This window comes from Saccostrea cucullata, unplaced genomic scaffold, assembly GCF_032062105.1.
Source record: "Saccostrea cucullata isolate Sc308-1 unplaced genomic scaffold, CSIRO_AGI_Scuc_v1 ctg15460, whole genome shotgun sequence".
In the NCBI taxonomy this organism is placed as follows: Eukaryota; Metazoa; Mollusca; class Bivalvia; order Ostreida; family Ostreidae; genus Saccostrea; species Saccostrea cuccullata.
This window is the reverse complement of record NW_026918481.1, coordinates 2660-14541: the sequence shown is the minus strand read 5'-3', so window position 1 is coordinate 14541 and position 11882 is coordinate 2660. Positions and strand designations below refer to the sequence as shown.

Below are 11882 nucleotides of genomic sequence, written 5' to 3'. Positions count from 1 at the left end.
CGGTGTGCAATATAAACACTTCTGGCCCCCAACTGATATACAATATAATGTTACCTCTAGTCCCCTAACTGATGTACAGTATAAGGTGACCTCTGGTCCCCCTACATATGTAGAATGAAAGGTGACCTCTGCTCTCCTACTGATGTCCCCTACTGATATACAGTTTAAGGTGACCTCTGGTCCCCCCAATGACTCACAATTTAAGGTGACCTCTGGTCCCCCTACTATAGCTAATGTACAATATAAGATTTCCTCTGGTCCCCCTACTGATGTGCAATATAAGGTGACTCCTGGTTCCCCAACTGATATACAATATAAGGTTACCTCTAGTCTCCCAACAGATGTACAGTATAAGGTGACCTCTGGTCTCCCTACTGATGTTAAATAAAAGGTGATTCCTGGTCCCCCCTGCTGATGTAAGCTATAAGGTTACCACTCCCCAACTGATGTACAGTATAAGGTGACCTCTGGTCCCCCTACATATGTAGAATGAAAGGTGACCTCTGCTCTCCTACTGATATAAAGTATAAGGTGACCTCTGGTCCCCCCCAATGACGTACAATTTAAGGTGACCTCTGGTCCCCCTACTATAGCTAATGTACAATATAAGGTTTCCTCTGGTCCCCCAAATGATGTACAATATATGGTGACTCCTGGTCCCCCTGTTGATGTTCAATATAAGGTGACCTCTGGTCCCCCTACTGATGTAGAATGTAAGGTGTTCTCTGGGTCCCTTTCTGTGGTCCCCTACTTATGCATGTTATGTACAATATAAGGTGTCTTCTGGTTCCCCTTCATATGTTGAATTCAATATGCCCTCTGGTCCACCTACTGATGAACAGTACAAGGTGCCCTCTGGTCACCCTACTGATGTAGAGTTTAAGGTGACCTCTGGTCCCCCTGACTATGTATGATATAAGCAGAAGCAGATAAGGTGACACACTGGTCCTCTTACTGATACACAATATTAGGTGTCCTCTAGTCCCCAACTGGTGTACATTAAGGTGTCCTCTTGTTCCCCTACTAATGTACAGTTTTAGGTGACCTCTGGTCCCCGTACTTATGTACTATATAAGGTGACCTTTGCACTCCCCACTGATGTCCCCCTACTGATATACAATATAAGGTGACCTCTGGTCTCCCTACAGATTTACAATATTACTTGTTCTCTGATCACGTTACTGTTGTCCCCTACTGATGTGTACTATAATATTAAATTGAATAAAATCTTACGGGAGACCACGGGTCACCTAACGTAATCTATAAATGTTAAACGCTTTTATATCATATATCGCATAAAATTGTTGCTCAGCACCCACCCTCCACCCCCTCTATCTTTTATAAAACCCTTCAGATGGTTATTCCTTTTAAAAATTGTTTGTTTTACACTTTAAAGGCTTCACAGTATTACGATTTATTCTACTTTCACTTTACGTATGCAACGCACTACATTTTGTAGCGGAGTAAACAGGCCCGATAGTCGTGAACTGAGCAGGGGGACCTCAGGGCCTATTTCAGCGTACGTTTTATCCTTCTGCGAAACAAGACGGATATATTAAAACTAATGTAATTGTCGAATCGGATCAGATACCAGTAATTTTTCCGGAAAAATTATTAATCAGCAAACAACTTGTAGTGACAATTATTATTTCAAACAAATAATATTTCGTTTTGGACAAGCATTCTTAGAGGTTGCGTTCTTAGGGAACAATAAATGTCAATTGACAAACTGAGTTGAATCACCCCCCCCCTTTTTTTTTGGGGGGGGGGGGGGGTATTTACTATTTTGTTTTGTGTTTTATTTGGGCTTTTGATTCCACTTTTTTTTTTTAATTTCTTGATAGTAATAAAATTTAGAAATTAAAGATTTCATTTCATATTTGTATTTCACTTATGTTAAACAGTTTTTGAGCAATTTCTAACACTGTACATGTCAGTTAAAACACAACTGAAAATATCATAAAGATTGGCTTTCGGCAGGAATCTGGGCGTAATTGAAAATTGAAAAATTTATTGACATGTCACATGAAATTTTAACATTTTTATTTATGGGTTCCTGTGCAACAGGAAATGAAAATATTTTCCCGAAATTGAACTTTGATTTACTAAAAAATAACTCGAAAATTGGCCAGATCAGACATTTGGTACAAAATGGTACATTTTTAAACACGTTTTTCTAAAATTTTTCTATCTCTGCATGGGTCTTCTCTCCATGATTTTGAAACGTTATTTGTGTGTATTTTATTTCAAAGAAACGAATACACTTTTTCAAAAAATGGAGAGAAAGACCCAGGACCACGAAAAACGAACTTTTCCTAAAAAATTCCAAATGCGTGAACGTGGTGCTTCTTTGTCCTTTTAAAATCATTTGTTTATGTGAAGCAGTGATAGCTCAGTAATTTGGGCTACCTGTTCAGTGCACTGCAAGTGGAAAGATTTTGGTTCGAGCCTGGAACGGGGCGTTAATTTTTAGCCGGGCTTATTGCTCAAAGAGCAATTGCCGGCTTATGTGATCCTGTTCAAGGCAGGATGTTGACCCCCATAGTCGCCAATTTAAAGTTACGTGCAAAAATATAGTTCTTACTTAGAGAGGGAACCAGACTGGCCTGTTTGTTTACATTCAGCTGCGGTACCAGATTAATTCTGATTCTGACAAAATCGGACCGTGGTATTAGGATTGAAAAACTCACTGTCAGTGTCTTATCATTTATATTGATAGTTTTAAAATAATTTTTTCATTAGAATATATAACGTGATTCATCCATTCTACTCTGTAAATGAGCCCGGCTCTCTGTACTTCTGAGTACTTTGATTTTTTTCATGCAAACAACCATTTATTTTGTCAGTTTCGTTTTATGTGTACTGATTTATTAAAATTTTGAATTAGATTAATTTCGGATAAGTTTGGTTCTCGAGCGAAATCAATTCTAATCTTCTATTTTATGTAATGTACATGTACACGTATCATGCATCTATATGCATTAAATATTTTAGGTGTTTATATTACTGTTATACATGTAATACCCCCCAACGAAAAACGGACAAAAATGTTACAAATCACACTTTCAAACTAAATGAAAAAAAAACTATGGACGTGTTTGTAAACTCTGACAAGCTATATTCAGCCAACCAAATCATGGACATTTAAACCATAAATGTTTCGTACAAATGATTCCTGCAGATCACACGCCAAATGCGCCCATCTTCTTAGGGCAAACTGACCATGGTTAAGACAATTCTTGTTTTGCTTCCCTGCAATAACCTGATACTACTAATGTCAATTTGATTTATCCCATTGGATTCGACCTTGATATCATTTTGTTTTTAATTTATAAAGTTCTAATGTTTACTTGTTTTACATCATTTAAAACTTATTAATAATGCCACTTTAAAAAAAATTATGCATTAAACCTCCCACCCCACCTCTCATAGAAAGGCCATATGGATGATCTGTGCCAAGTTTGAAGAAATTGGTCTACAAAAGAAAAGAAGACAAAAATTTGGAAATTTACAATGAAGACAAAATTGTAATTTATGATAAAAAAAATCTAGGATTTTATATCCTGCTTTTGAGAAGATAGGCTAACTTCTGTATCTTAAGTGTGTAGAAGTTGAAAATGAGGTATTTCATAACAGCTCATAAAGACAAGTGCAAAACAACTTTGAAACAAGATGTGTTTGTAAAACACTATACCCCTAATGGTAACCCAATTCCTGGGGCATAAAAATCAAAAGGCTTTTAAAATGAAATAAAGTTTTAATCAACAATAAATTAATACATTGTATATACATACAAAGTACCAAGTGTTCAAAAATTGACAAGCAAATATACTTTCAATGCCCAAAATGGCAAACATGCAACAATTTTTTCTACAGGTTTTGGCAACTTAAAACTTCAATACATATGCAAAAGTTATAAAACAATTAAACACAATCCACCCTTTCGCACCTTTTAAATAAGCTTGCATGTAGAATTCATTGAATTTTACATGCATGTTTTCAAATGTACAATGAGGTCAGCCATAAATGATATTTCTTTAAAAATGTTTCACAGAAACAAAATTGATCAACTTGAGAGAATACTTTTATTTGGAAAACCCCTGAGCACTCACATTTTATTTGAACCTGTGTACATTTTATTACAATTCTTCTGTGTGATGTGGTTTTTTTCCTTTTGAATAAATGATTAACTATATTTTTTCCATGAAATTTCAACATTCAATATTAGAAATATGGTATATAGAGGTTTTTATAACTTGTGCAAGAGAGAACAACTAACAAAGAAATCTTAAGTTGCACAAATTAAAATTGTATAATAATATTATCAAACAAATTGTCAATTTTCACTCAATTTGATTTTCCAAATAAAAATTTCCACTGACTTTTATTCCATCTACAAATAATTAAAGCGTGAATATGTTCATCAATACATTCATCACTAGACATTTGTAAGAACATGCACTACACACATACATGTAAATGCATTTCTAAATCAACAATTTCTACATTAACATAGAACTAAGAAGTGATTTTGAATTCCTTCATTAATTTTAACTCATTAAACTCTTTCACCGTCCAAATTGTACGGGGCTTCCTTTTTAAACTGAAACTGAAGGAGAATGTATTGGGAAACTTTCTTCATGTTTTAAAATAATGTTTTACATATACATTGTTCTTCCGACCCTCATTCACTGGATTTTGTTATCATTTACAACATCTTCCTGAAATGCAGTCTACCATCACATCACATCCATACCAGCAAAAATACTCTTATTTTCAAAATAAACACATTCATAAAGCACAGAGACATAATAACTTGTCAAAATGTACATAAATTCTTTTGTAAAACAGAAAAGAGACAATAGAAACCACCAATCATAGAGATCTTTCAAGCTCTGCCCCATCTTAACAGATTTGTCAAATCAGCCAATATCTTGCACATGTATAGTTTGAACAGGAATTTCATGAGTCACACGTGCTCCACAATTTGTCCGTTTCTTTGGTGACCGTACTCGAATTTGATCCTAAGTTCCCCGATCTGGACTTGGGCAGAATGTCAGGAATCCACTCTTATAATGAAAGGTGTTGGTTCCTTTTGATCTGCCGCTGTGTTTCCTAGCAATGCAAAATAAATAAACAGTAAACGACTGTAAATTTCTTCCATTTAGCGAGTACTTTTTATCAATAATAGGCGGTTCAACGTCAAATCGTGAGAATAATAACTTGCGAATGGTTGATCAAGAGATTTTACATAGATTTTAGCACTGTAAAAATTAAGGCGAGTAATTTTATTTTGAGTGTGGTTCTTCATGATAATTAATTTATAATATATTAAGGAATATTAAGGAATCTACAGTATTTATTCAACAGATTGTTGTACTCCTAGTGGATGTATTTTGTACAAAGCAAAACTCATTGAATTTTTTATTCCATCCATATAAAACTTTTAAAGGATTGTTGTATTCTTACCAACTTTGAGGTAGGTTTTAAGTTCAAAAGGTCGAATCGGCATTGGATTTTTGCCCTTGAATGGTTCATCTAAATTCTCTACTTGGACTTTTGGCACTTCATACAAATCATAAGTTCCATCTCTGTTTTCCACGAAATTGCGAGTGATATCTAGTGGCATCTACAAAGACATTAAATTCATACAGTTTATTTGCAAGAACTACTGTAAAACCAAGATCTTCGGTAGAGTCAAATTTCGTTTATTTCGTTGTTAACAATTATCAATGAAATTAAATCCCACACGAAATTTAATATGACTATATATTGAATAGGCCTACTCTCAAAACAACGAAATTAAATGCCCACGAAACTATTTTTTATGACAAATCAACGAAATTTTATCCCCACGAAAATTTGTGCTTCTACAGTATACAATAAATGGTAAGAATGAGAAATTTATAAAGTAATTATAAATTGGTAGCAGGCTTTGAAGCTGTAAACATTTACCTTTACAAATTCAGGAACTTATCTGTAGCATGATTAGGCATTGCTATTTTATGAGTTTTACAATAAGCCTGCCTCAATCAAGTGTTATAATGGGGAATCTCATTCTGTCTAATACACATGTAAAATGAGAGTGAGGGTGTGTGGGTGAGGTTACAAAGAAATCAATGTATGTCTCGTCATCCTCTTTTGGTTTTTGTGCAAATCTTCTAAACAGGTTTGGTATGACAACATAGATTGGTCAGAAGAGTACTAAGGTTTTTTTTTATTTATTCTCAGTTATAATGACTTTTTTTAAAAAATTTATTCTCAGTTATAATGACTTGTCAGAAAAAAGGGTTTGGTTGGGGCTTCACATCTTATGGATCGATATACACATCTTGATTTGTTCATCACAATGCTGTATATGGGTTGTTTTTTTAACCCCATTTTATTATGGTTCTATCCAACAACAAATATGCCCCATTTTCTTAATTTGCCAAAAACTTTTTTTTCTAAAAGAAATGAATCTATGCTGATTGAATTTGTCCCAAATTCATATTGAATTTCACCAATTTGCAGCAAAGGCAAGTGTGAAAATAAAAGGATGGCAAAAAATTTTGAAAGGTAAAATATTGTTGTAACATGCTTACAATGAAATACTTACAGTATAGAATTTTACTCCCTATAGTCTTGAAATGTATTGTCAACTGAATGAATATTCACTTGAACTGACCAACATACATGTACAGCTTTCCAGCATCATGCATATGAAACCAACAGAAATGCTACAGTCTATACAGTACTGTCATTTCAATACAGCTGTCAAAGAACTTACATCAGTTGTATCAAAGATCTGCTTGACGTGCAGGATATTGGTGATGTGCCAGGTGTACTTTGTGAATGTTCCGAGAGGCAGAGCGTCTTTACGTATAAAGCCCGTGGTGAAGTTGGGCAGTCTCTTTTTCTTACTGCCAGATGAGATTCTCTGTTGTAGACACTCAAAAAACACCTGAGGAGCATGAAAGACTAGCGGGTCTGGATTACCGGTAAAGAGAGGGCAGGATTTCAATACAATGATTTTGATATTCAAGTGTCATATGATTCAGCCAATGCTGTTTATAAAATTGAAATTCCAGAAAAAAAATTTGATAAAAGCTTAATCTGATTCAGTTTTGTTCCTTTCCGTTTGGTTTTATTCTTTCTTTCCATTATGAATTGTCATTACACACCAAAAAAATCTTTCAATTTTAAATCATTTTGACAAGTTTCATGTGTAGAGAAAATTTTTAGCATTTTTCATAAGAAAGATTTATCAAAAAATCTTTTTTTTTATATGAAATCTGTGTAAATTCTGACCATCAAACTGATAATGCATTGTCTGGTTAATCCTCTCCGTCACGCTGCCCAGCCACTGATGGAAGGACACCACGACTAACGACTCGTCTATAGGCTGTGTTCCTACAAAATTAGTCAACATTAGACACATTGCACTTCATAAACCACTATTCTATTCCTTGAATTTACTGATTTAGAGTGTACCATTTCAAAATTAATGCATACTGGATGAAAACATAAACAACTGAATCAAAGAGCTTATAAAATTTAAATGCAGAAGTAAGAAAATATTGCAAATATTTTTGTTGACATCTTTCAACTGACACCCCAACTACCTCCACCATAAACAAAAGTCCATTGATAAAAGATTTAAAAAAAATGATCCTCTTCAATATCCAACAAAGATCCCCTTTGATGTCCACAAACTGACCTGGTTTTTTGGCTGCTGCTGAGGCCACCTTACTCTGTGGCTGTTGTTTAACTGGACTGCTCTTCTTAGGACTGTTAGGAGATGGAGTGTTTCCATTTCCTTCTTGTAAAGTTAATAAAGCATTGCTGGCCTGAACTATAAATCAAAAATAAATATGAGACTATGTCCTATAAGTAGCTCCTCGAATCACTTTACTTCTATATCTCCCTGTCACTTATCAGGCCATGGCCCAGCCCCACTTGCTATTCTTCCATAAAAATTATGTAATTCTTATATTGTATCTTCCATGATATATCTTAATCTTAGTTTTTATCCATAATGTGGATAATGTATATCTATACTTACCCAGTGTTTCATCTTTTTTTCTGTCTCTTGGCTGGCCGGACTATACTCTCGTCACTGATGACCACCTCTAACGTCGTAGGATCAGACACCTCAATCTCATTGTCTTGAAATATTGCCACTACTTGTCTCTCTGGTGAAGGCATATCTGGGGGGATAGTTACTAAAAATGAAAATTATTTCTAACCTTAGATGTAAATTTGTAGCTCAAAGAAAGAAAAACCATACTATTCTTAAATATATGGCAATATTTTCTGTTACATATTTGAATTAATGAGAGGCTTACAGTTGGCATCTAAGTTTATGTAATATTCAAATTCTTCTTGAAGTTTCTCATCACTGGCAAAAGCACATATACAAGCATAAAAATGGACACATCTTTTGTGCAGATCTTCTTTGGGTCCTGGTTTAGTCTGGAATACACAAAAAAATTTATTGCAAAGTTAAAGAATAAAACCATTTTGCTTCTTCATAATGGTCAATTTTCATTGATAGAATATCTAGTAAGAGTTACCTTAAAAGAACGGCAAGTACACTGAAATTTATGCTCCGGCTGAGTTCGGTTTCTTGATGCTCCGAAAAAAGCAAAATGCAAAAACCCATCTGGTTGCTTTGGACTGACTTTACACTTGACCACCATAATGTTCTTTGTGACCCTTTGCACCAGAGGTCCTGTGGTTTCCGTGGCTAGCAGCCATATGGCCTGCTTAGTTTCATTAGGGACCTGCAAGGCGTTTAGCACCGAATTCTTCAGAGTCAAAGGTTGAGCTTCCTGTTCACAATCGAATGGCGGCCCGGATGTGAGGACAGGAATCGCTTCTAAGCCCATCCATTGTTTCGAGAACAACTGTCCACGTAGCATCGGGCCGCCTTGGACACAAGCGCCTGGTTCACGACCGTGGCGGATTTCCGTCCATGTTCGAGAAGGTAACTGTAAATAAAGCCACGATAGTCCGGTCCTCTGTCACGCAGTCTCACTGAAAACACCTGAACGGTGGAACCAGTCATTATCTTAACAGCATCAGCACTATGTCCCTTCTTCTTCTCCTCTCTTTAAACACTACATCACATGCTTTGTTTTTACAGCTTATCCCTCTTGTACCATTATAGGTTCCACATTTTGGACATTTCCGTACGCCTCTTAATGTCGGTTTTCCTAAATCTTCAAACAATGTTTTCAGTTTGTCTGGTGTGGCCATTTCCAAGTCTGCAAAAGTCAAAAGAAAGTACTTTTTATATCAATTAGCCTATTGTATTTCACTGAGCTAAAAATTCTGAAAAATAAAAATATGCACCAAATTTAGACACATGTTTCTGACATAACAAAAGAGTAGATGTAAAATGTTTCAAGATTAAACAATGGTCTAGACCAAATATGAACATGTTTCCCCCTAATCTACCATCACTGCTCTACTGAGTGAGCTATCTGGACACTAGCTGTCCACCGGATTTCTCCTCATGACCCCCGGTCACAGGCTGTGGTTCAAATAAATTCATTTTGGCCACCAGCTATTGAATGCATGTTAAATTCCTCATAGACACCAACCCAAGCTCTTTTCTCTTCCATTACATGCAGTGCTCCAAGTCGCACTTACTTTTAGGTCGCTAAATGGCGACCTAAAACTTTTTTTGGTCGCCATTTCAGAATTTCTGGTCGCCATTAACAAATTTTTCACTCGCCGTGATGAAAACATGTGAATAACACAATTAAAACAATGAACTAACATCAGTGTTATGTTTTTATTAAATCAAAGATTATTGATTACTGTGACTAGAAATCTTTTGCTAGTTGAAGGGTATATTTTTATTAAATACAACCATCCTTTGTATGGTACACAGAAGAACACATGTAATCTGATCCTAGAATTAAAGTTTAATCAAAAGAAAATAAAACTTTGACAGTTGTTGAGACAGGACTTTGCCAATTGTTTATCATGTTTACCTGTTTACTTACTACTAAGTATCTTACCCATAGCGCAGTCGTTATCAATGCCGCCAAAACACTTAATTAATTGTGATATGCAAGCCATTGAACCTAAATACTTTAATAACCAGGTCAGAGAACTCTAGAAAGTTTACGACGTTTGGATGCAATTCTCTAGAGACGTTATGTGTATATGTTTCTGGTTCTATCAAACTTTCGTATTACAGCATGCTGTCATAACATTACGTGATCCAATTCCATACGAAGCTTTGTAAAGTGTGTTAAGTGTATATCTTCAAACATTGTCTTGATAGAAAATCTTGAAAACATAAATCTCGATCCCGATCATAAAAATATAGACGTTGCCAGTCAAAATTTTCTCAGTCGGCGAAAATGCGACTTAGTTTTAATTTCTAGTCGCAAAACCAATTTTTTGTCGCAGCTTGGAGCACTGACATGGTGCTGTGCCAGGCCTTGGAAGGTGAAAGAGCTGCCATTGAACAGTCTGGGTAACAGTTGATATCTATGAGGGCCAAGAAAAGAAATGATGTGAACAGACAAGTTTGATTGTGTGTGGCCAGATAGCTAAGTTGTTATGGCATCTAACTGGAGATTCTGGGGGCCTGAAATCAAATCCAAAACTGGACCTTTTCATTTTTTTCTTCTCTCAAGTCCAATAAACACAATATTTTTAGCTCAAGTATATCATTTATCCCAATTTGTGTATTTGTCAAATAAAAGTGAACTCATTTTCTTGACTTTTTTACCTGCTTGACATCTACATGCCATTTTAACATTATACAGTTGTTGACTGGGGTAGAGAGAATTTACAGTCGATCTGTTGGACTGGAGGTAGGTCATAGGACGACGCGTGCAGTCTGCACTCTGGTCCAACAGGTCGACTGTTTCCTGACTCCTGAGACTCCTGCCAACAACTGTTTTGTTATACTTCTTTTTTAAAAGGAAAAGATAACTGAGTTTAGGCTTTAGCGCCATATGATGTTAGTGGGCAACGGTGCAGTCTTTCTTAACAGTTCCTGGACCTATAGTCAGGGAAGACAGTCAAACTGTTGGACATTTTAAAGTAAGAAATTATAAAGGGACTGTTTGGAAGGGGTGTAACAATAAAGCTCTAAGATTGTTAAATCTATTCATTTTAGCTTCATCATGTGCACAGAGATAAAATTTAATCGCAATTTATTCTAGCGAAATTACAACAACCATAATTCACTTCCATGCTTTACCTTAATGACATTTCTCTCACACTGTAAATATAACATATTCAAATTGGGAAATACACAGTTTTTACCAGTACTGTTCAAATTATACAGACTGTGTAACATTGTAAAAGTCACCTCATTTTAAAACATTCCTCTGCATTTGTTAAAATATTGTAAAACGAGATTAAAACTCGTGTTTTAAAGTTCATTTTATGTATTCTGCTCTCCGGCAAACCTACCTGTGGTTTTATATAACACCCAAAACACAGATTTGCGATCAGAAAATTATCGTCTGAAATTCTTCGGCTCTTCCACCATGACAGCTACCTGCTCATAACGCGGTCAAGACGACAGAGCTGATTGGATAATCCATGGCACATGATCTGCTGTCGCATTTCATTGGCTAATGCGAAATAATAAAAAGAAAGTACAAGCGGAGCGTCTGCAATCCCGGATGAAATCGGTAAATTTTTTGTGTAAAAGAAAATAAATAATTGATACCCCAATCCGAGTTGTGATTTTTTTCCCCACATTTCAATGAACTAAATGTGAAAGTGGCCTGGACACAGATTTGAAATCACTTTGTTTCGTGTTTTTTTTTAAATGATTTTTACTGTTACATGCTTGATCAGTTTTATTATATAGTTTATTTTGGAAAATATCTGAATCTTCGAATTTTGAGATGCGCTTGCCCGTA

The 11882-nt window shown here is 35.4% G+C and overlaps 1 pseudogene; it reads right to left on the bottom strand.

Annotated features, from left to right (window-relative positions):
- Positions 1 to 3737: 3737 nt before the first annotated feature.
- Positions 3738 to 11554, bottom strand: LOC134266923 (uncharacterized protein C2orf42-like; annotated as a pseudogene).
- Between the last annotated feature and the right edge of the window lie 328 nt (positions 11555 to 11882).